Genomic DNA, 23,013 nt, shown 5'->3' on the forward strand with positions numbered 1-23,013 from the left:
ACGCACGCGATGCATCAATGAATTTCTCATTTGTTACGTGTGACGTGTCGACAGATTTCCGACGTATCAAAAGGTAATTTAGATCGATCACGCCCCGATCGTATTTAATTTTCCCAATTTAAACATCAGATTAATCGAAAAAGTAGCGCAGCCTCGCGCGCCTTTTGCGCCAGTGTGATCCTTTATTAAAAGATGGATAGTATTATTTTCTACGTGGGGCTCGTGGGGATTCGTAATAGGCGAATGCAAAGGAAAACTTTCCGCGCGCTCGCGCGCGAGGTGCATCTTTTTTAAATAAAAAGTTCCACCTTTACTGATATTGCCGACGAAGAGGGAAACGAAGGAAACAGAATGCCATAAGGAATCCTCGACATTTCGCGAACAATCCGGGATAGCGGAGGAAGGAGCATCTTACCATATTGCCATTACGAAAATACCGCGGAGGAAATTCCCCGAGAGCAAAACGCGACGGGCAAGTTCCGCGTTTGATCTTCTAATGCAATTTGCCGGGACAGCTATTGACGGGGACAGCGTCTAGCTTAGATGGGCGCCTCAACTTTTCAACTAGCCGTTTTTCTTATACGCGATGCACCGTTCATATCTCGATCAACACGAGAAAACATTATTGCATGTATACAGGTACACATACACACACACACACACACACACACACACACTCACACACGTCGTGTACAAATCGCCCTGCATTATTCATCCACATCTGTACTGAGAAAGAAAGTAATTAGATCGACAAAATCGGCGGTTAGCCTTCAAAGAAATATTGTATCTACTATTTGTATGAGAAGAAAACCACAATATTCTTCCCGTACAACTATTTAAACTAAAATTTCGTGCACACAATTGCTCGCTCGTGTGGCTAAGTCGTAAAATCATAAAATAAAATCTTAATTACGTTATTTTTCCCGTGCAACAGAACTTTTTTTAACACGGAAGCAAATAATTAGTTTTCGAATTAAACGGTATCGCGTGCGTTACATATTAGATTCAGCTTGGACAGCATATTGTAATTTTCACATTAGTCCCTGGTCCTCTACTTGCGTCGCGCGTTAGAGTTACAGCAACTCTGTTTCGGCGCTCCGACGTTACGTCACCGAGGCAATCAAAGTAGCCTCTTGTATTGGGACACCCAGTAACGGCTCCCAGAGCAGACTTCCGAGCTATTCGGGTACAGGTCAAAGTTTGATGTTACATCGTTGATGAAGTAATTCCTTTCGTGTCATGTTCGAAAGCGTATCTGCGTGCGAGCAATCAAGCGGCAAGTTTCCACGTAGTGAGCCCGTCTTGCCGCTCGCTAAACATCGACCCTCGTCCGCCACGAGCCGCTGTTTGGAGCCGTCCGAGAGAGCCCCAAGTTGACCACATGAAACTTCCGTTAAGATTTCTCGCTCCAATAAATATTCCCGAAGAGTCCGTGAGTCGAGAAATTTCCCGATGCGCCGTTCCCGAGATCGTCCGCCGATCCACGCGGCTATATTTATCCCCGGGCGAATACGAAGATCTCTTTTGCCACCGAATTCGATATTTTCACGGCGTCATCGTCGCGCCGAGATCATTTTATTATTGGTCATTATATTATCATAGTTCTCTCAATATGGCTGTACACCACGAGAGTCATAGTCACATAGTCATAGAATCATAAATACACACTGTTAAATATTGAAGGATCAAATTTAAACCAATTTCTTGAGTTAAATAATATTTAGTTATTTTTAACTATCATGCGTGTCAACATTTACTATTTTAACACAAAACATGTGTTTAAAAAAACAACCACATCTAATCAATCCATTTAAAACAATATTAAGTCATTTTTTACTAAAACAAAGGTTACATTAACGTGCACGTAATAAAAAATAAACTAAATTTTAGTCAAATTTAATACATTTCTTAAGTTAAATTATTTAACTCCATTACATTAGTTAAATTAACGATATATTTAGTAGGAGCAGTGGCGACTTATAGGAATGGTTAAAAATAACTCAAGTTGAGTATAATTTGACACTACAGATTTAACAGTATATAGCTTAGTCCAAGAAAACATGATATTCCCTTTAAAATAGGAAAACAAAAAAATTATACCTACTTGTACCGCAATGTTTACAATGATATTTGCAACGACGACAAAAAAAACTACCGCGACACGACTCGCGCAGCCTTGTCTGAACCCACTAACATTGGAGCCGATATTCATAGTCACATCTTATATTTAAGATCGTCTATTTAAGTTCGTCTTCAGATGCTGCACGGGTTATTTCATTGGAATATCTAAAGATGAACTTAAGACGGCCTTAAATATAAGATCCGACTAAATATCATCCTAGAATTATTAAGGAATTCCAAATAATACGTTTGCGAAAAATTATTCAAATATATAACGGCGCGTTTTGATATTTCGTAAATAACATAAAAGAAAATCAAAAAGAGTAAATCTCCTTTTCCTTTGTATTTGTGTCGAAAACCCCTGTCGTTTTTGTCGCTCTGACAGAAATAGCTCATTCTAGTTCTAGCGTCAACGGTGTGTCCGGGAGCGTCCGTGTACAATCAGACGACATGTTAGATATACAAGGCATAAGCCGCGCTAACGACTTAGCGTCTTTACAACGAGACTTGGTTTAGGACGGCGGATCTTGCGGCCACGTTGAGGGCGCGCGACGAATCGCGGCCGGTCCTCACTTTATCGAGCTTCATACAGCTAGTTAGACGTCGGTATTAAATGCAAATGCCGGGTGCCCATTTAAATTTTAGATGCAATTAGATTCATTTACTCTCTCGGGGGCGGCAATTATTCGACTTACCGCGCAAAGCCGCGCAACGCCGAGAGGAGGCGGCGCAGGCGGTAGCGAGGCAGGTGAGGGCGAGAGAGAGGGAAGGAAAGAGAGAGAGAGAAAGAGAGAAAGAGAGAGTCGTATCGTGGTGAAAATTTTCTGAATAAATCAAGCGCCGGGCGATGCACGAGTCCCGCGCCGCCGGCTGACCCTGCGCGCGTTGTTTCCACTTCGGCCCGCGGACGCAAACGCGGGGCCGTGGCATGCTCTGCTCGCGATTTACGATCTCGATAACTAGCGTTTTATTCATAGAGCGAGCGCCGTTGCCTTTCTGGTGACTAAGTAGCCGACCGTAAATACGAAGGAAAGTAACGTAACATATGTCGAAAGACAGATCCTTTCTTGAGCCACCGTCATCGGTGCAATCGATGGGAACGCGGACTTGACCGGGAGAGTGCATCGTGAGAGGAACATTAACACGTTGACTGCCACAGTGGTTAACAGTGAGCGGCGCTATGACGTTGCCGTGTCTCACTAATTCACGTATAAAACGCGACCAACTGCGTGTAACAGATTAAATATACAGCCGACGGGCAGCCGGTGAAACGAGCTAACGAGTATGTGCGTCGCGAAAATTGCATTTATTTACCGCACGGAAAAAAAGACATCCGCTACCGCAGCTAATCAAGCTGAAATTTGCTGAAAAAATGTATTCGTTGCTGTAATTAAAGCCTTTGCTGCCACATCAGTTTCATGCACGAAGGAAAATGTTTGGTTGTATTAACATGAAATTTGGTTGTGACGAACGGACGGTTTTGTTTGAACGGAATTTCTGATTCTTACGGCCAAATTTGAGCCCAAATTGAATCATAAAAGCCAGAATTTCCTTCAACTAAAGCGCGTTTGTCCTTGACCAAACTTCACGTCAATTTTTTTTCTAATTCTTTTATGCGTACTTTGTAATATTATTTCGATTACGACTAAGTAACAAATGATGAACAAGTAAATATCCAGTTAACAACCAGAGATTTGAGTGAGTGGTACCTTCCAGGAGAGAAATGAATTCACTTATTCCACGGTAATACGAATAACGATGCGTCGGTGTCTGATATGGCCGTAATATTCTCGCACGTGCATGACAAGTGGTTGAATTTGGCGGGTAGAATACTGTATAGTGAGAGAGAATCAGTATATTATTACAACTGTACGGGTCAGAGCGTCGGGCGTCACACAGTGACAGTCTGCAACCGCATATCATTAAATACGTGCGAATATTAAGATCTGGTTTCCCTCAACCACCGATAGCTGTCCCAAGTTTTAACTGCGCCATTTGTCTGACCAAGTTCTCGCGTGCACAAATTCGCGTGGATTAATAAACCCCGCACACACGCGGTCTTTGAATCGTGCATTAATCTGTCGCGCGATAAATTTGTCACGACACATAACGGGTATTAAAACATTTCTCACGAATAAAAATCAACAAGAGAGAGAGAGAGAGAATTTGTCATTATTATGAAAATGATATTTAAAGCAATCGAATATGGCGTTCTCAAACGAGTTACCCGATTTCTCGTGATCCTCTTAATAGTATCAGCTATCAAGACGGTAAAGAGCTTTCGAGCTTTGGAGCGCGACTTTGCTTGCCTTTGCGAAAACGGCTTTTCTTCCATGATATCGGAAATTGTATTTTACGAGGAAAGAGCCCGCTTTGCGGTCCACGAATGAGAAAGCCGAGGACACAATCGATAGTTTCGACAAAAATTACATTGGTAAACATTAAATTATACATCCAAAACAAATATATTTGTTCAGATTAATTTTTTGTCGCTAAAATATCCAAGGAAATAAAATAACTAATGCCTTGGTCGAACAAGTCATTAAGTACACACAGTCATTAAGTAATTAGTGGTTAACGACGCGTTAAGTAAATACAGAGAATGTCGATTTTAAATTAATAGAAACTCGCTAACCGTCACTATGACGTTTACTACGACAGCAAATGCGAGGCAATGTGGTGCAGCGAGATTTCACAATTGTTTAATAAATAACGTCGACTGTGTGTATGCAAAGAACTCGATACGCGACAAGGTGAGGGGACGCGCGATGAAGGGCGATCAGGACATATCCTGATTTTCACTCCTGTCTATTTACACACACCGGAGGTCGTTACCTACTTTATCCGTTCGCGCCGTCAGCAAATTGCGTAGTGGCAATCGCGTTAACGCGTCGCGCAATTTGCACAAAATTTATTTTGGCATAAATTTGCCGGCTCACTTTTCGTGAGCCCGAGCCGTTTACACAACGGCCGGGTCGTCAAGTTGTCGTTTTTATCCGGCTAATTATTTCTATTGATCTATCCGGCGCGGGGCATGGAGTACGCCCGGAGCTCGCCCCGGCTCGCGCGTCGTTTCATTCGCAGCGCGCGTTCGCAAATAAAATCAGCCGGACAGAAATGAGGGTAAAAAGGGAGTGTACTTTTCGCGATACTGCTATCGGCAATTTGCGGACGCGCGCAGTGTATTACGCGATGCGTGCCAGCCCGGCGCGACATATTCTCGCGAGCTTGTTTGCAAATTATTATTTAATTTTTCACCCTGTTGCGGCTTAATCTATGTACCGTCACGGAGACACGCAGGAGTCCGCGCGATTACATGACAAAAAGTCCTCGACATCCGCTCGTGGCGTCGAAACTCGTACTTTAAATTCAATTATCGCCGGCGCCACACTCCGGCAAGTCGAGTAGAAATCCGATTTTCCGCGTCAGTATGAATTAGGCTTTAGTACGGGACGCGCGTGGCGTCGCATCGACCGTTCACGGATCGCGAAAAAAGTTCTAATTGCTGTTGCGATTAACACAACGTGTGCGGTAAGTACATGGGAAGAAAACGTCATCCGCGAACTAATTCGCGAAGCGCGATATGTATTGCGAAATACGCGAGAAATATATTCGAAATATATGCACGGAAGAGAGTATTGTGCAGCAATGACATATGTCTCGATATTGTATGACAAATCGATACACCTGCTTGTAAATGCTCCAACTTGTTTACACGTTTCCGTTTCCGTTGGCCAAAATCCAGGGCTCACTATTGTCAGCTATAAATCGGAAGCCTGTGAAAATACATCATTCGCAGCGCCCCGTGAAATATCACGTCCTCTCGTAAAAGTGTCCCATAATATATGTATACGTTCCCTCCCTTTTTTTAATATAATTCAGAGCTACGCAACAGAGAAAAGCAAAAGAGTAAGTCCCGCAAAGAGGAGGAAAAGTTACGCGCTCCCCGGACGAAAATACAAGGGGTCAAAATAAGAGGCTCGCTTCTGTTTCGGTATTAAATTCGCAACGGCACCCACCACCGCGTTCCATGAGCGCGCCGCCGTTTTCCCTCGCAATCTCTCCGGGTGCGCGAAATCGGGGACGGCGATGTGAATTAATTCGAGATCACGCTTTCGCGAGAAAGCGCAGGAGGGCTCGCGGCGCAACGATAAACAAGCCTGTAAACGAAAATACCGACTGCAAAAGCGTGATTCTTTTAGGGCCGTACCCGAACACGCCCGGCAATCTCCGCCGTTGCGATGACGAATTTAGCGGCGAGTCTGCGCACGCGCGCGGCTTAATTCGACTCCCGAGCGCTTTACAGAGGCGAACCGTGCCCGCCATCGTCAACGTTAAAAGGCAAAGTGGCTGGCTGTGCATATGACGGTATACGGAAAAATGTATTGGCCCACGCGCCGCCACGCGCGCGCCAACGGACGCCCACGCAGCGAGCGAACGTGAAGCTGTAACGATGCGGTCATACTTGCAGTCGCAACCGAAAACCGAAGTACGAGTAGCTTCGTTTATGGACGCGATGCTGTTGCCCGTGCCAAGTGGTGTGCGTAGTTCATCAAGCACGCGCGCGCGCGCGCGCGCCAGAGCGGAAACGTAACACCGCTCAATTTCGCTCGGAGCTTTTTCTTCGTATTTTCAAGCGCTTGAAAAATATCCCGCCGGCTTAAATATATCCCGCCCCGTGGCGTACCCGCGCTCGTAACCGTATATGTTTCGGTAAACAGCGCGGTGCGCGCGCGAGAGACTTCGGGAAACGGCCGCGAGCGAATATTAAAGCCACACGTCCGTTTAAATATTTCGCGCCGCTGTTGCTTACTGTTTGTTTAGCTGCTTCGGTCTTATTGCGTTAATAGCAACAATTATTCACGTTATTACTGAGCTTCCGCGTAACGCGGCACAACGACAAGTCGCTTTAGAGCGCAGCGGAACACACCTTCGTCGCAAACGCGCAATTCGCTTGGCGGTTGTATGCGCTAATGTGTGACGTAATAAGCGATTATTAATCGTTAATACGAAGGCAGCGTTTCGTGGTAACAATAACGTTGATTGCAGAATATTACGGAGAGAGATAGAAAGAGAGAGAGAGAGAGAGAGAGAGAGAGAGAGAGAGAGAGAGAGAGAGAGAGAGCTCTCTAGGACAAAATCCCTTCAAGCGCAGCAGATAATACACGCAATTAATAAAAATACAATTGATAAAAAGTTAATGATGCGGAAAAGAAGGTTTGGTTGAATTAACCAAATATCTGGTCGAACATGAACGATCCAGAAATTCTGATTGAAGTAACCCGAATTCTGTTTAAGTCAATCAAAAATCTTATTAACTTAAACAGAATTCGCGTTACTTCAATCGAAATTTCTGGATCATTCATGTTCGACCAGATATTTGGTTAATTCAACCAAACCTTTTTTTCCGTGGATTGCTGATGTTAATCATGAATGATTAACTTATAAACATAATAAAATAATGACATAAAATGACAGTGCAGATGATTATGATAGATTCTCTCTCTCTCTAATTAGTGCTAAAAGAAATAAGTAAAAAAGAAAGTATGGAAGAGAGAAAGAGGAGAGAGAGAGAGGGAGAGAGAGAGGTATAGCTCACTCAGCACCTCCGGCTGAAATATAACTGCGCTAATACCGCAATCGTTTAAATCCGTTTTTCCGCCCTCACACTCGCGCGGAACTCGTTCGCATATAATTCGCCGCATTAACGTCAGAGCCAAACGCGCGGGGTAGCGCACAAAGTGGCGGTGCCTGTCGCGCGGAACTGTTTCAAACAGTGTTTTGCCGCTCGGCTGTGTACACGACAACGATCGCGAGGCGATAGCCGCGGAAATGCGGTAGCCAAGAGTAAGCGGGGGTGTTTAACGCGGCGGAGGAATTAATTTAAACGGTGTTGTTAGTTTCGTCGAGAGTTGCCGCGTTAAACGTCCCTTTTCCATCCGGCGAGCTCGCGGGGTCGCGATTTATTTCCACCGGCCGGGGGCCCTAAATCGGCTCGCAATTAAGGGAGAGCGCGCGCGCGCTCTATCGTCCTGCCGTGGAGATTTTACAACCTGCGCACCCATAATCGCGACTTTACGGGAGGTTTTTCCACGAAAAGTCTGTTCCGCGAGAGAAGTCTGTTCAATAAAACGATATTCGACTCGCGCTGCGGCGAGATCGGATCGCGCGGATTACATGCGCGCCCATGGATTGCTCAAAAGTTAATTTACACACGGAGAGAATTTTATGATAGAAATTACCAAAGGACTTTGTAGCTCGGGAGTATAGATCGACATTCTGCAGTAATTAACAATCTTATTATTTATATTTTAGGAACTGAAAATGTGCTATTAAACAATTTTCTGCTTCTAGCGAAATTTATTATTTCTTAGCAAGACAAACCTTACTGACAACGTATTTCTGCGCCATTAGAAATATAGTAAAATCGAAACGAGAGTTTATATAAAGAAAGAAACTATAATATCTCCTTCTCCGTGTATTCACACGCGACAAAGGATACTCGAACACGCGCGAGCCGAACTTATTTCTCAGAACCTCTGTCGCGAGAAGAGAGCCGAGATAAACGTGTCGCGAGAGTGTGTACGGTAACTCTGGAAAAACTTATCGCGACGAAACGTATATAATAGCGTGGGCGACAGGACGATCGCGCCATCCCTTCGTGACGCTCGAGTTCGATCCCGAGACGCGGGAGGAGGAACCGCGCCATTGTCTCACGAATCGCGGGGGTAAAGATTTTCGCTGAGGAAAACTTTCTTTTTTCGTACTTTCCAAAGAAAAAAAGGACCAGCCGGGAGAAAGGCATAGAGGCTGGAAGAGCACGTCGTCTCCTTTGTGTGCGCGTCCCTGTAAAAGTTTTCGCGATCAAACTCTTCGCACGAGGAGCGATCTTATACTGGATCTCGCCATTGTATAATTCGCTATTGAATGTTCCTTCGCCATGAAGACACCCTCGCTTCTCGCTCTCTGCCTCACCCTTCTTCTTTCCCTCTCCCCCTCTCTTTTTCTCTCTTTGATGCTAGATAATGGTTATAAATGGGCGGCCCTTTTCAGCCCCGAATAAATAACGAAATACAATGACGCTTTAGTTTAAATTGCCCGGAGAGGGAATCTCGCGTCAATGAGAAGCAAACTCATTAACAAGTTTCCATTCACGGCAGAGCTACTTCGCGAGATTGTCACCGGTGACATATAAGCGACACGACAATGCCTCGCGCGGCTGTATAATGTGAAAAAATTAATTAAACAGTCCCGGCCACAACACATACGTGTGCACGCACGCGCAAGTATTTTGAAACCGCGTGACAGCTCACAAACGGAATCCATGGTTAAATTGTAAGAGTTGCTAAGCAGCTGTTATAATTTCGAAGATATCACTTTTATTAAGTACGGCTACAGAAGTTTCGCTCAAGTTTTCCGAGTTAACTGCAATCGTAGGTATTGAAACATAAATTATTCGAGCGGTTCCTTTTGTTTGTTGTCCCCTGAGAAGCTCCCGGTAATGCAAAATGTGAAATACATTCGTGTACTTTGGTGTAAAATAACTTACGATTCTTTGTGTGAAAATTCGCTTCGCGACGAATTTGCCTTCATTATTCTCCAGTCTACCGAAGAAAAGGAAGTGTTTCACGTTTAATCATAAAACAGACAAGGCGGAGAATGAGGTGATTTTGCCGGAGTTCCGTTAAAAGGGCTCGCTTTCCTCGGCAATGTTTATCGAGAGCCTCGTTCCACGCGATGGAAACAGCGGCGATAATTACACAGATCGAGATTCATCCGCGTAGAATACGGGACGAGGGAGAAAAGTGGAGCTGAGAGACGAATAGCGAGCGTGTTCGTTTTTTCCACTCTCTGTCTCACTTCCTCTCTCTCTCTCTCTCTCTCTCTTTCCACGGGAACAATCAAGACTGTCATTCAGCGGCGATGTGACATACACGGAAGATTGCGAAGAGTGGACACTCCCTCGAGAGATTACCGTTGCGCGCGTACTACAAAATGATATGCAAATGGAAGGATTTGCGCCGCGTGGCATCCCAACGGAAAAATGCATTTCATGCATTTTTAATAATAGCAATGTCAAAAGTGCATTAGTCATTTGAATAAAACCAGGGGGCGAAATCGTCGCGGTTCGTACACGTGTCTCGCGAGCGTTTCCCTCTTCCCCATTCCCCTCCTCCTCAATCCCGAGGGCGATCGTCGACGTGCCGTCTTAATTCTTCGCGTTCGTGGCATCGAATCGCCGGTGGATTCACTCCGACTAATGCGATGTTACGGAACGTATGTCCGCTGATCAAGGTAGTAAGGCTCCGGCGGAGCGAGAAGCACCCTCGGGAGGTGGTGTCCGGGAAGAGAGTGCGATGAAAACAAGTGGCTGAGAAAAATCAAGAGAGCAGTTCGACAAGCGGGAGAAGAGCCACCGCGGCAATAAAACGCAAGCGGAAGATTGTGGAGTAAAGGCACTCTCTTGAGATTGCTCCGCGCGGCCCGATACTGATATCACGGTGGAGGAAGAAGAAGTACCGACCACGACAAATAAAGGCTTCTTGGTATCTTGCTACCAAGAAGCAAAATTGCAAAATATGTAGTCTCTCAATTGATTTCCTTGCCGCGCTGGTTGTATCGCTTTCGAAGCGCCGATAGAAAACAGTCGAAACCCGCCGGGAGTTTCCGGCACGATGGAAAATTGATATCTGTGTTTTTCTGTCTCTCTTTGGCTTCTCTCTTAATATCTCGCGGTTATTATCGGATTAATCGAGATCACGGGAGAGATGTAAAGGCGCGTTTTTGTTCGATCTGCTCTCTCAATTTTTTGGAGTGGAATCTCGCTCAAAAATGAATGAAAAGTGATAGTGGGTGATAAACAATTTAACAATATTTAAATAAAAGACTTTAATTTAAGTAAATATGTTAATAGTACTAATATGTCAATACCAATAAATATTTGTTAATTTTTAGATATTTTTTCTCAGTGTATTATTACAAGATGTTATATTTTTAGAAATTTGTGATGCACCTTGGCAAGATAAATCTTACTGATAGTCTATTCCTGGGCCAGTAATAATATAGTAAAATTGAAAAGAATTTATATAAGGAGAAACTACAATATATATATCTTCTATGTGAAACTACAATATATATATCTTCTATGTGTACTGTTCATGCGAAATGTCATCCAAAGAAATTTAGAGAATAGAAACGACGCGAACTAAAAGGCTCGTTCGTTTGAGCGAATGTCTATTTGAAGACATTACTGTACCATGCCGTCGCGGTGCGCACAGCAACTTCGTCGAATTCGACCGCAGGGGAGATTTAATGAGCTGCGCCCCTAACTCGAGCGAGACGCGATTGCACAACGGCACAGGGAGCGCAATGTGTAAGGACGGGTGTAGGTGACCTCATCCAAGTCAAAGACGATTGTTTTGCCGCGTTATGCTCGTGAAGTATCGTAACTACCGCAATTGGAGCGCGCGCCCGGTAAATACAACAATGCACAATCGAGATAAATCTGCCGGCTTACTCGACGGTATTGCGTTCTATCTTGCTTAAGTGCACAATTCCGTGGTAGACGCGAGCCCGCGCGCGACGACGCAGAATAAACGGTGGAAGGTCATTTTGGCCGTTCAATTATGGCCGGCGCGTATAATATTTTGTCTCTCGCAAATTGCATCGTTGCACTAATCGTTCCGCACGTTGCCTTAATCGCCTCGCATTGTTTGCATTGCAAATTTCTGTTTCCGTTCCATTGCAATTTGCGTTCCGTTTTGCATCGCCGAAAAAGACGAATTTCCAAATGCCGTCATTACGCCCGGCTGTCATGTAATTGGGAGACGCAATTCTGCGGTTCGATATATTCAATGTTCGTACGCGTGCACGTCGCTGACGCAAAATGCGAAAGTCAACGGCCTCTCGACTCGCTCTCTTTGAGGCGTCGTAAAGCGTTTCGACGACCTGGCCGCCGATGGCGATAATTTCACCGGGAACAATATTGATCGCGTCTTTTCGGAGACTCAACTCCACATCCCGAATAGAATTGCACTGTTAACATATACAGAACCAAAATCTCGACTTGATAATAATTTAAACACGTCGGTAATAATTTAATGCAGAAAATTCGCCGACAGACAAAAATGTCTTAGCTATTCGTGTGCGCGGATATCCGCTTGCCGATCTTTTCCTCAATTTCGCGTTCAATATTCAATAACGTTCATTCTCAAATCGTCGCGACAGGAACTCGCGGGGAAGTCGACGCCGAATTCATGAAATCGCCCGTCTCTCGTCGTCGAACGAGCCAGATTTCCCGGCATATCGGTACGATAAGAATCCTAATCGCGATTCGAACGACGAACGACGAGCGTTACCGCCCTTGCCGCGGAATTCGGAGAATCATTCACCGTGGCGCTGCGCCGGAAAAGCGACTCTCTAGAGAGATGGCCGGCAATTCCCCGAGATTTGCCGACTCGATTTGAGAGATTATCATACAGGCCGAGCGTCTATTTATGCGGAACAAATGATGGTCCATGCGACGGACGTTGCCAGGCCGCTCTGATTGAAATGCGCCCGGTAATTTCCGGTTATTTGGCGCATACAGTTATGCCCGCGACGCGGTGCGTTAGGCCGCCATGACGCCGGCAACGTTTGATACAGCGTGGAATGCGTAGTTCCACCACGGTCCATTTCCATCCGCGGCGTCCCGTATATATCGATGTCGATCAACGTCGGCGAAATCGTACGGAGGCTTACGCGATTACAGAGAGCTAATATTACGAGGCTTTTAATCGATCCCGCGCAAAGAGGACTAGCCAGTGAAGTGATTACTTCGAAACTGTGCCGTGCGAACTCGCGCGTTTTGTATTTATTCTCGTTTATTTATATCGTGCGAATAATGGAGTAATGCAATGGCCCTTTTAAATATCGCCTGTAAAATTCATGCTTGAAACCTAAACATGGGTAAAATTCAGCCAAACCAATTTTCCGAATGTGACCGTTCTTAAAAATACGTATGTTTTATTGTTTTATTTTAATTTTTTCAATTTTTTTCACTGAATCGCGAAAACATCAACAGATTAATATTCCTCGATGTTTTCTACTACTCTAAAAAAAAAAACAAGGACGGAATTCCGATTATTTTTCCGGAAGTTATCGGCAAATAAAAATGAGTAAAATTTCTGAATGAGTAAAGTTTTCCACTGTTTAAGATTATAGGGTTAAAAGAGAAAGTTTCTATTGTAATTTATTGTTCATTTTCTTGAGAATTTTTGTTGATTTTTACCTTATCTTTCTCGCTTTTTCTAAATATACATTTCTTAAGAATTAAAAAGAATTTCGCAAAATCACTGTTAATGTCGTTCTAATTTTCATCTATTAATTAAATTCTTCCTATTATTTTTTAACGCAAATTTCATAACTGCACATTGCGTAAATTTATGAGATTTGTTTGAGACAAGCTATAAACAGATAGAAATTCTACTCTACATTGTTGAGCGCGACGTTTAATTAAAGTTGTAGAAGGTAACGCTCCATCTTATCGGAATTACTTACGTTAATGAGATCCAGCTTCTCGTCGTCCAACCTGCAACAAAAAATGAAGGATGGCTTTTTAGACGGCTGTAACGGAAGGTAACAATTTCTCGTTGGCGTTTCGTCGCTGACCGACGTTGAAATGTCGTCCGGAATGAACTGTAATAACATTAGAACTCGACAATGCGCAAGGTGACTCCCTGACGACGGAAAACCGTGTTTCCCCGCACCGCGCCAACCTACCAATTTCAAAAGTTCGCGGTAAACTGGTGGCCGAAACTAATTTTCCAACTAATTTCCGAAATAGAGGAATCTCCCAAACGAGAAACCACTCCAGTGGATGACCGAGAAATTACGTTCGCAGCATGTGACACACGAGTTGAAATCGAATCAATGTTTCATATAACTATATGCGCATTATTTCGCACGTTATTTCACGTTTTCTCAGTTTGCAATTCTTCACCAGACTTTTTAAATCATAACGCGGTCTTGAAAAGAAGTGAAACATGACACGTGATGCCGCAAGTAATAAAGTAGTACATAGAAAAAATACAACTCCTGTAACTGTCGAATCTTCTGTTACTTCGGGACCAAATGAAAAACTTGGTTGTAAGAACAGAAAGATTCCTCTATAGCAGGTGTCTATTCATCAGTCAATTACTCTTAGTTATCCTAACCGAGTTTTAATGCAGTTAAATGTTCAGATGAATGTTTTCCGTCGCGGTAACGGAGATATAATTTCTCGCCAGCGAATTTTTCATCTGGTCCCCATTCAGTTATCCAAAATCGAATATTTTTTCCGTACATTTCCAGAATTTAATGCATATCGTGTCACTTGCGTGTACTGCAACAGTGGGCTGCAAAACGATTTAGACACAATGATGTTGGCAGCTCACCAAGTCGTGAAAATTGAGAGTTATTATACTGCGTGTGACGGGCTTGCCTAGTAATTATATTATTAATTATTATTAGTATTGTTATTATCCATTATCTCTCATTTAATGTTCTTCATTATATTATTAATTACATTATTATTGCGAAAATCCGCGCGTAATGACTCACAATTTAGACAGTTTGGTGAGCTCCCAACTTCATTGCGTCTAAACCGTTTCACGCAGCCCATTGCACATATATTTCGCTAAACTCCCACAATTCCAGGAAACGATCGTCACTTGACGCAGCATTGGGACTTGTCGCTTTCAGAACGGACTCGTCTGCCGGCCCGGCTGTTCGCATTAAACGTAACCGATCAAAGTTCGACCCGCGAGCTCTGTTAATCAAGACAGACTTTGGACGAAACCAAAGTATACGCTGGGACGAAGCTTCTCCTTAACTGCCTAATTCCTCGATTAACATTTTAATTACCCGGTGCACGAGGCGAAAGTTTGAGCGGGCTGTCCTAAGCTTGAACGAGGGAAGAAGATTAGAGTCTCGTTAGGGTGGCGCCGTTCCTCCTTTCCACCCTTGGTCCCCCCCAGCCTTTCCTCCCCGTCGCCGTCCACCCTCACATTTCATCCCCGAGACTAATTTGGCCTCAGCCCGGCCAGATACGCGCTGAAGAAAATTATTCGTCGGCTTATTCGTTGGCGTCTATCTTCCGCCCGGCGGAACGCCGCGCAGAAAACGAGGCTGCGGCAACGGGAAACGTGTTAGACGTTCCCGTGGACAAAGCGCAAAGGACTTTAATCTCGGTAAGGAGCAAAAAGGTACAGCGTGCGCGACGATACGCGATTTCGCGGTGAGTACTTTCGCGACGGGGCGCTTTGTGCGAAACGCCAGACGTTGACGAGCGGCCGTTTTCCGCGTTCTCGCGAGCGGTGAGCGGTGGAATTTAGACGATTAGAAACGTTGCAAGCTCCTCTTTCTCTCTTTCTCTTTGTTGACGTCACTTGAGGCTGATTTCCCTTCCCGCACGGCAAAAAGGAATATCGCGGTACGCAAGTATTGCGGTATTGATAAAAGAAATCGTTACGCGGCGATACTTAATTTTGGCGAGTTGCACTCTCAACGTTTTGAGTCACGGGAAGTACAGAATTATGCACAAAATATGTGCATACGAGATGTAAGAAGGTATATTCGTATTTATATATGGGAATCCGCGTGTGTTTAATATGAAGATCTGAACTTTGTTAAGGATTACGTCGACTTACAGCGTCAATGATAAACGTGGAATTGCATCTGGTATCGGCCATCGAACGTTGCGAATCGCCATTTTATCGCCGTTCTCCCGTTTTTAATTATCGGGATGCGCGATCGTTGGCATTATTGCATCGTGTTATTGCCGCATACACGACGACGTCTCGATTGCATCGATTTCGCCCCGTCGCAAGTAATAGGACGCAGAGTGTAACGATGCTTCACGCTGTCGTGGCACTGTTATTTTTAATATGTCTCGGGGAGAATGAACGCGTGCGGTGGAAAGAACGATTCGCCGTCTTGACGTTGAAACTTGCATTATGGGAATAAATTTCCCGCATCGACGAACGACGAACGTTTTTCACGAGAAGCGGGATCTCTGTGTACGTGAGTATGTGTGTGTGTGTAAATAGGATTTTTCGCCGGCACGACACGGCGCGCGCCGAGTCGTATATCATCGAGCAAGATGCTGGGGGAGAGGCGAGATTGCGGCCTGTGCTATAATGAAGGCGGCGCATGCGAAAAAAATTATGCGAGAGAGCAGATTAAGCTGGACTAGTCGGAAAAGTATATTCGCGCGAGCGCGCGCCGGCTTGCTTAATTATCCTTTTCGGCGCGTGAATTTACGAGTGGCCGTGTTTGAGGATAATGTAGCAGAAGTTATTTGGCTACCGGGGTCGATAGCAAAATCGATTATTTCTATTGTTCTTCAAAAGATTTTAGAATCAAGCAAACGGAGATTTCAAAGCCGCTTTAACATATTTAAGAATCTTACTTACTTAATTTTGTAACCGATAACTAACTAGCTTCGATCTTTCTTACAATCTAAAGACAGATAGAGAGAGAAAAAGATATATTAAACGGCCGGGAAGGACAGAATCACAGTTTTTGACAATCTTTGCTCCTCACTAAACAGCACTCAGCACTCTCTCTGTCTCTCACGAAGCAAGCGAGCGAGTATCAACTTTTCACACACAAATTGCAGATATAAAATATGACCGACGCACAATAAAAGCCCGCGCACATACACGTACGGATTCAATAAAGTTGCCGCGGCGAAAAATTTTATTACTAATGTAATCGCATAGTTTGAAAACGAGTTCGTTTTTAATCACGTAGAATGCCGCCGTGCTGCGAAACAGCGCCGCGGAGCCGAGATTAAAACGACGATGTATAACGGCCGCGCGGTATCGTGCCGATAAAAACTAAAGATAAAAAGGAAGAAGAAGAGTAGGACAACGGGAGAAAAAGACGAGATTTATCCGTACACTCTGCCCTGCACACACACTTGCGCGCGCCCAACTCGTGCCGTTTCGCTCGAAGCATCTACGATTCACCGAGCATATCTCCTCCTCCCTCTTCCCCTCGTGTCCTTTGCTCTTGACTTTTTACGAGTCGACCCTTTCTCTCTGGCCGTTGGAGCCCTCAGCTCGCGAGCTTCGCGCGCGCGCTCATCCTTTCCTCGCTCGCGCCTCGAGCTCGTCGGGCTTTTTTGTTCCGAACGCGCCGTCGCCGCTGCCGGCCTCTTACACGCGAGCGCGCGCAACATCCCGGCGCCGTTTTCATTTCGCCCGAGTGCGCAATTTGCAGTTTTGCTTCGTAGGTGATTAAGATGCTTAATCTGTGCGCGCATTCGCGCGCGACTGAATGGCCTACTATTCCTTCGCCGAGTCTCCGCGTCCTCTCTCCCGTCCTTTTGCTGCCCCCAACCCGTCCGTCTTCGGCTTTTTCTTATAGCAGATACTTCCAGCTAATCCAACTCACCCCCTCGCTCTCTCTCTCTCTCTCTCTCTTTCCTCTCTCGCCCGCCCGCACCGATTCCATCGAACCCTTCCTGGTTTTTATTCCCTCATTCGCTTCGCGTCGCGCTCCCGCTTCATTTCCCCCTCTTTTTTCCTTAATTTTTTTCTCTGCCATTTACCATATCGCTTTCTGCTCTCCCTCCGTATTTCCAACCACCCCTGCCCGCTCTCTCTCTCTCTCTCTCTCTTTCTCTCACTCCCTTGTTCTCATTCTTTCGCACGACCACTCTTTCTTTTTCGTGTTCTATCGCACTATTTCCTTTACATACACCGTACAATTTCCTGCACATGCCAGAGGCTGGCGCGTATCTTCCACATCTCTTTCAAACTCCCACCTCTTGTCGTCCATGTCGACATTGTGCGAGAGACTCAAAAATAAGAGGACGCCGACGAGTTCCTTTTCTCGCGTTTCTCGCCGTATCAACATTTTCGCCAGAGCTCCACGTGTATATAGTTGACGATTACCGGCGGAGAAACCCGGCAATAAGTAATTAAGCACACCCGTGTGCAAATTATTCGTATGAATCCGCATTACAGTATCGCGCCTGTGTGTGTGTGTGTGTGTGTGTGTGAGAGAGAGAGAGAAATACCAATTTTGCAGAGAAATGCCATTCACCGCAAAATTCAGAGACACGAAAACATTAACGTCATCATCGCCATCCCCGTCTCCTCATAGTAGCAAATCGCGTATATCGTGCGCTGTTTAACTGACAGCGATGGTGTTCGCAACTTTGTGCGGGGAAAAAGAACGGACAAATGTGCCTGATTTAGCGAGTTACCGAGCGCCCGACAAAATCAAACGAGACACCACTCTCGTGTTTTAGTGGCGGGCGCGCGCGAACAGGCCGTTGATTTAGGAGGGTTAGTTACGATCTCCAGTACTACTGCAGTGCCGTAGTAATATCCCGTAGAATATGGAGGCGCCAGATAAATTTCAGTAGCAATTAGCGACCGCCGCGATAAAATCCATAATGTCGCACCGTCGCGGAGTCGCGCGGGCGGACGCGCGCGCCACGTAGGCGCGAGTGTGTTAATTGAGTGTGAATCTGACTAACACTCCGCCACGACGGAATTTTCAATAGGCTTTTATGATTAATTATTGCGTCTAATTGCGCGACGGCTTAACGCCTGTTAACGTGAGTCGAATCAATATATTGTTGCAACGTACCTTTCGGCGGAGGAAATCCGAGCGTTTTTATTTCACAGCGTGCACACATCGCGGCGTTTTAACACATATTTAGAAACGATATTTTCCACCGTCCACATATCTCATGTTCCAAATTGGCGATACGTTCGTTTCAAGTGAAAACCGTACTATGATAAATATTTAAATAAAAAATAAAATATGTTCCTTCTCTCTCTTATTAGTGTTCCGGAATTTAGCCGATATTTCTCGCAATCCCGCTACGTGCACGTATTATAAAACGCGCGTACAAAACACGCGGCGTTTCTTGCTCGCGAAATAACGTTCGACGCGGAAAAATTGCATTAAGAAATACGCGGCAATGCGCGCGCGATTTTTTCGATAAAACTACAGTTGAGCGGTATCTTTTATCGGTCGGATTCTGCGGACATTGGCGGGTTAACAAGACAGAAATGCATGTAACTCGCCCGCGGGAAGCCGCGCGTAACTTTTATCGCGTCCTCGTTCCGGTTGAGGGTCACGTAGATCGCGAAATCGTATTACCCGCCGGTCTTATCTGCCGGTCACCTCGTAATGGCGTACGGAAGCCGGCGCGCTATTCGCACGTGTACTCGGTACATTAACGAAATCAGTCATCATTCGCGGCGCAGAACACCGAAATCTGACCGCGGTGCTAATGTCCTGCAAATTGCAGGTCGCGCTACGCGGCGTGGATTATTGATGATACAGAATAGGTACGACTATGCGTCTCTATTATCTTTACGATCTGCAAATGGGACCGCGGCGCATTCGTTACCTTGGATAAATATGGCTCCGCTATGCGATTGTTTCAAGCTTAACGCGTCCACCGTCCCGAAATATCGCGCGCTCACCATTTACTGCGATGAATGCAAGGTGAAATGCCACTGGCGATTAGCGAACGCGCGCGCCCGCTGCAAGTGCTGCGAAATATTGAAATTCATATTTAGATGATATTGCGGAAACGCGGCAAGTGCAGATCCGTACTTGCTTACTTCACTATGGAATCTCTTTCCTTACGTTTTTTTTCATGTTCTCCAAGTTTAATCAAATTTGCAGAGCTGATATAGAATTGAAATTTCGACTAAGGAGACATCATATGCGCTCATTATCAATAATTCGCCAGCACATAAGTACGGCGAGTGCCGCTCTCCTTCGCAGAATAAAAATTTGAAATGTCAAGTATTTCAAAAGTGAGTTCTTTTCTACAAGGACGTTCAAAACGAATAAAATAGTGTTAAAAATTTTGAAGAAAGCTTCAATAATTAAAAAAAATGGCATCAAGCGACCGTTATTGCATCAAAGTAAGACAATACATAGTGTCGTCCGAGTTTGACGAAATTTGTAGGGCTAAGACAGAACTGAAATATTGACTGAGGATGTTATACAATCGCTATCAATAATTTCCTGTACTATTAATACATTCGGCACACTCGCCTTCGGGGGATAAAAATTCATGCTGCCACTAAAAGAACGTTCCCGCCGCGTAATCGCGCGCTCCATCCGCGTAAATCTAGATCTGCTGAATTTGCGTCGTTATCCCTGGCATAAAATCCTTTTAAACGTTCTCATTTTCCCGAGGAAACACGCGCTTTACGTTGCAGCAGTAAAAGCAGCACTCGGGCCGTCGTGCGACGCGCCGTGAGACCGAGAGAAAGGAGACGAGAAAGCGACGTACTGTCGCGTCTGAGGTTCTCATTAGTATGCGGGGGAGGTGCGTGGAGCACAATACGAGAAGCTAAACGACAGTTACACTTCGCCATCTCTCTGAAGCCTCCGTAGCCGGGGGTTGCGTGCGTGCGTGCACGAGTGGCAAGATTTTTCAAGCGAGAACACCACGAGCGTTGTGTCCACCTTCGTTCATCGCTACAACACTGTGTGTCACCTTCTCACTCACGGTGCCGTCTATTGTGTAAAAAGAAAAGAATAATCTACGTGACGAAGGAACCCTTCAAGCGGGATGAAGTACATTTTGCAAAAACACCCGACAAACCAGGCACAATACGAAGGAGATGAAAACACGAGGCGTCCTCTCTCGAATATGCGTTAATAATAGGCTCACACGTTTAAAAGAACGAAATTTCGCGAAGAGCCCGCAAATAAAACGACTATCGGATCAGCCGGCTTTTCGGTCGGCCTTCGTTTCGAGAAATTCCCTGAAGGGATAAAAATTTATGAAGGAATTATAATTTGCTACCGTGCAATAAATTGCCGCTTGATTACACGTCCGGCTATCACTCCGTGCATCGCTCATGAATCTCTCGGAACAATCAGCTCATATCGTTATTACGCAGAACCGTCGCGTTAATTCGGAGTGAGCGGATCGCGATCGATATTCCCGCGAAAGATGGTGAGATTCGCCCGCGCTCGCTGGAAAACCTGAGCTCGGCGCGAGCGAAATGTCGCAAATTGCGTTTGCCGTGAGTCCCCGTTACGTTCACACGTAGCCACGCGCAGACAGAGAACCTGTGGTGGTCGCCGCTAGACCACGAGCTAGAACATCCTTGGGCAAGAATTTACATACTCGCCGACGTGTGCGCGCGGCTGCTGGCGCGCGTGAGCGCAATTTGCATTTATGTAAGTGCATAATTCGTTATGAGACGTGAACACAATGACTATTAGCCACCAAGATTAGTCCGCGTCGGGGCGACGATTCGCAGCACGGCAGAGATTCTATTGTTCGCAGGTGACTATTAGATTCGAGAGCACCATTCAGCCTTTATTCGAATTAACTCACGGCCGAAATGTATGTTACCGCGCGGCGTACAGACGCGCTCGTACAATGCGGAATTTTCGTCACTCGAGTTGCCGGCTGGCGACTAGCATACTCGCACAAAGCGCCGGAAAGAGTCCCGCCTCTTCGTGCCTTTATGACTTTGTTCCCGTGCGCTATTAACGATCATGTTACTAAAGAGATGGCCGCGACTTTCAAATAAGGACGATATATCTGGCCCACGATCTAATGTCCTAAATGCATCGTTGATCGCGTCTCTTTATTAGAATCGAGGGTGCATCCCAGCTTCGTTACATCGATGCCAGCGTTGCTTTAATTATTCATACGGTCCTGACAACGATATCAGGCTCAAAATAGCACATCGCGATTGCTCAATTTAAGCGACGCGCTGAGAAGAAAATATCTAAGAAATAAAAGAACATTTATTCGGTGCTCTCTTAAAATGAATCACTGAATAGTCACTGATATCAGTTATAAGTATAGCACTGAGGGCTTTCAGTGCAACACTTATAACTGCAAATCAGTGTATATTCACTATTTTCAGTGATGTTTAACTGATTTATTTTAAGAGAGTGGGTATTATTAACACATGTTCTTATACTATTTTGTTGCAATATTATATTTTTTTGAAACCTTAAATAAAAGAGTTCGCAGATTTAAATAAGTATTTCATTGAATAAACATCTTTCATTCATATATATTTTCCTCTCAGAAAAAAATCGCGATATTGAAAACAATTTATTTGAAAGAAATTATAATATTCTCTCCATGCATATTTTCTTATTAGAACAACGAGGATTCGCCAGAAATGACTACAATTTCAGCGAGACTAACCATTTTCCCCCTGAATGCATCTCGTTCGCCACGCGACGCAAGCACGAATCTTAGACATCTGTCTAGTCTGTCTGTCCGTCGTGAAGCAGGAGCGTGCGGTCTATAGAGGGTGTCCCGATCAATCCTTTCCCAGCCGAGTCCTCACGGTCACATTCTTATGTTAATGAAAGGAAATCCTTCTTTCGAGAGTTCTCCCGCAGGTTTCGTCGGAGCGGACAGCGATGGCACTGCGGCAGCGTTCCGTCTGCGCGTAACGTCGCGCCGTAAATGTCCCTCCCCTTCCAACCCCCTGACTTTAAACGGTCGTAACGGATTGCGTCGGGCGGCGAGTCGCTCGTTCCATATTTAAGGTGACAGTTTCGCCGTGAATAAAGACCGCGGGCGGAACTTAATGCCGCGGCAGTCTGACGCGCCGCGAAACGATATCGCCCTCTCTCACCTCGCCTCGCGGCACCTCTCGTAAAAGCGCGCGAGCGCAAGCGCGAAGTGCGCGACTCGCGCTAAACGCTTTACCGCGTTATTACCATCTTGTTCCGCGCGAGAGCACGTGGGCGCGCTATCTCGGGCCCCGTTTTACGCCGCGGAAACGTGACACCGAAGAAAAAGTCATTTCGCCGGCCGTGCGGCGGGCCGCCGTAATCACTTTGGCAACACTTCGCGTCGTGAGATAGCGAGTTAAACGAGACTTTCATCTCATCGAGGAGGTG

At 45.3% G+C, this 23,013-nt stretch overlaps 1 protein-coding gene across 1 annotated transcript in view; it reads right to left on the bottom strand.

Moving 5' to 3' along the window:
- LOC116848299 (leishmanolysin-like peptidase) overlaps window positions 1-23,013 on the bottom strand; it is a 95,826-nt gene that overhangs the window by 62,640 nt on the left and 10,173 nt on the right. Inside the window, exon 2 of the mRNA XM_032824220.1 lies at window positions 13,660-13,690. The gene's annotated coding sequence lies outside the window, so the exon portion shown is untranslated. The remainder of the gene's footprint in view (window positions 1-13,659; window positions 13,691-23,013) is intronic.

This window comes from Odontomachus brunneus, unplaced genomic scaffold (assembly GCF_010583005.1).
Source record: "Odontomachus brunneus isolate Ranch 3 - 2012 unplaced genomic scaffold, Obru_v1 Obru_scaffold_092, whole genome shotgun sequence".
Lineage (NCBI taxonomy): Eukaryota > Metazoa > Arthropoda > Insecta > Hymenoptera > Formicidae > Odontomachus > Odontomachus brunneus.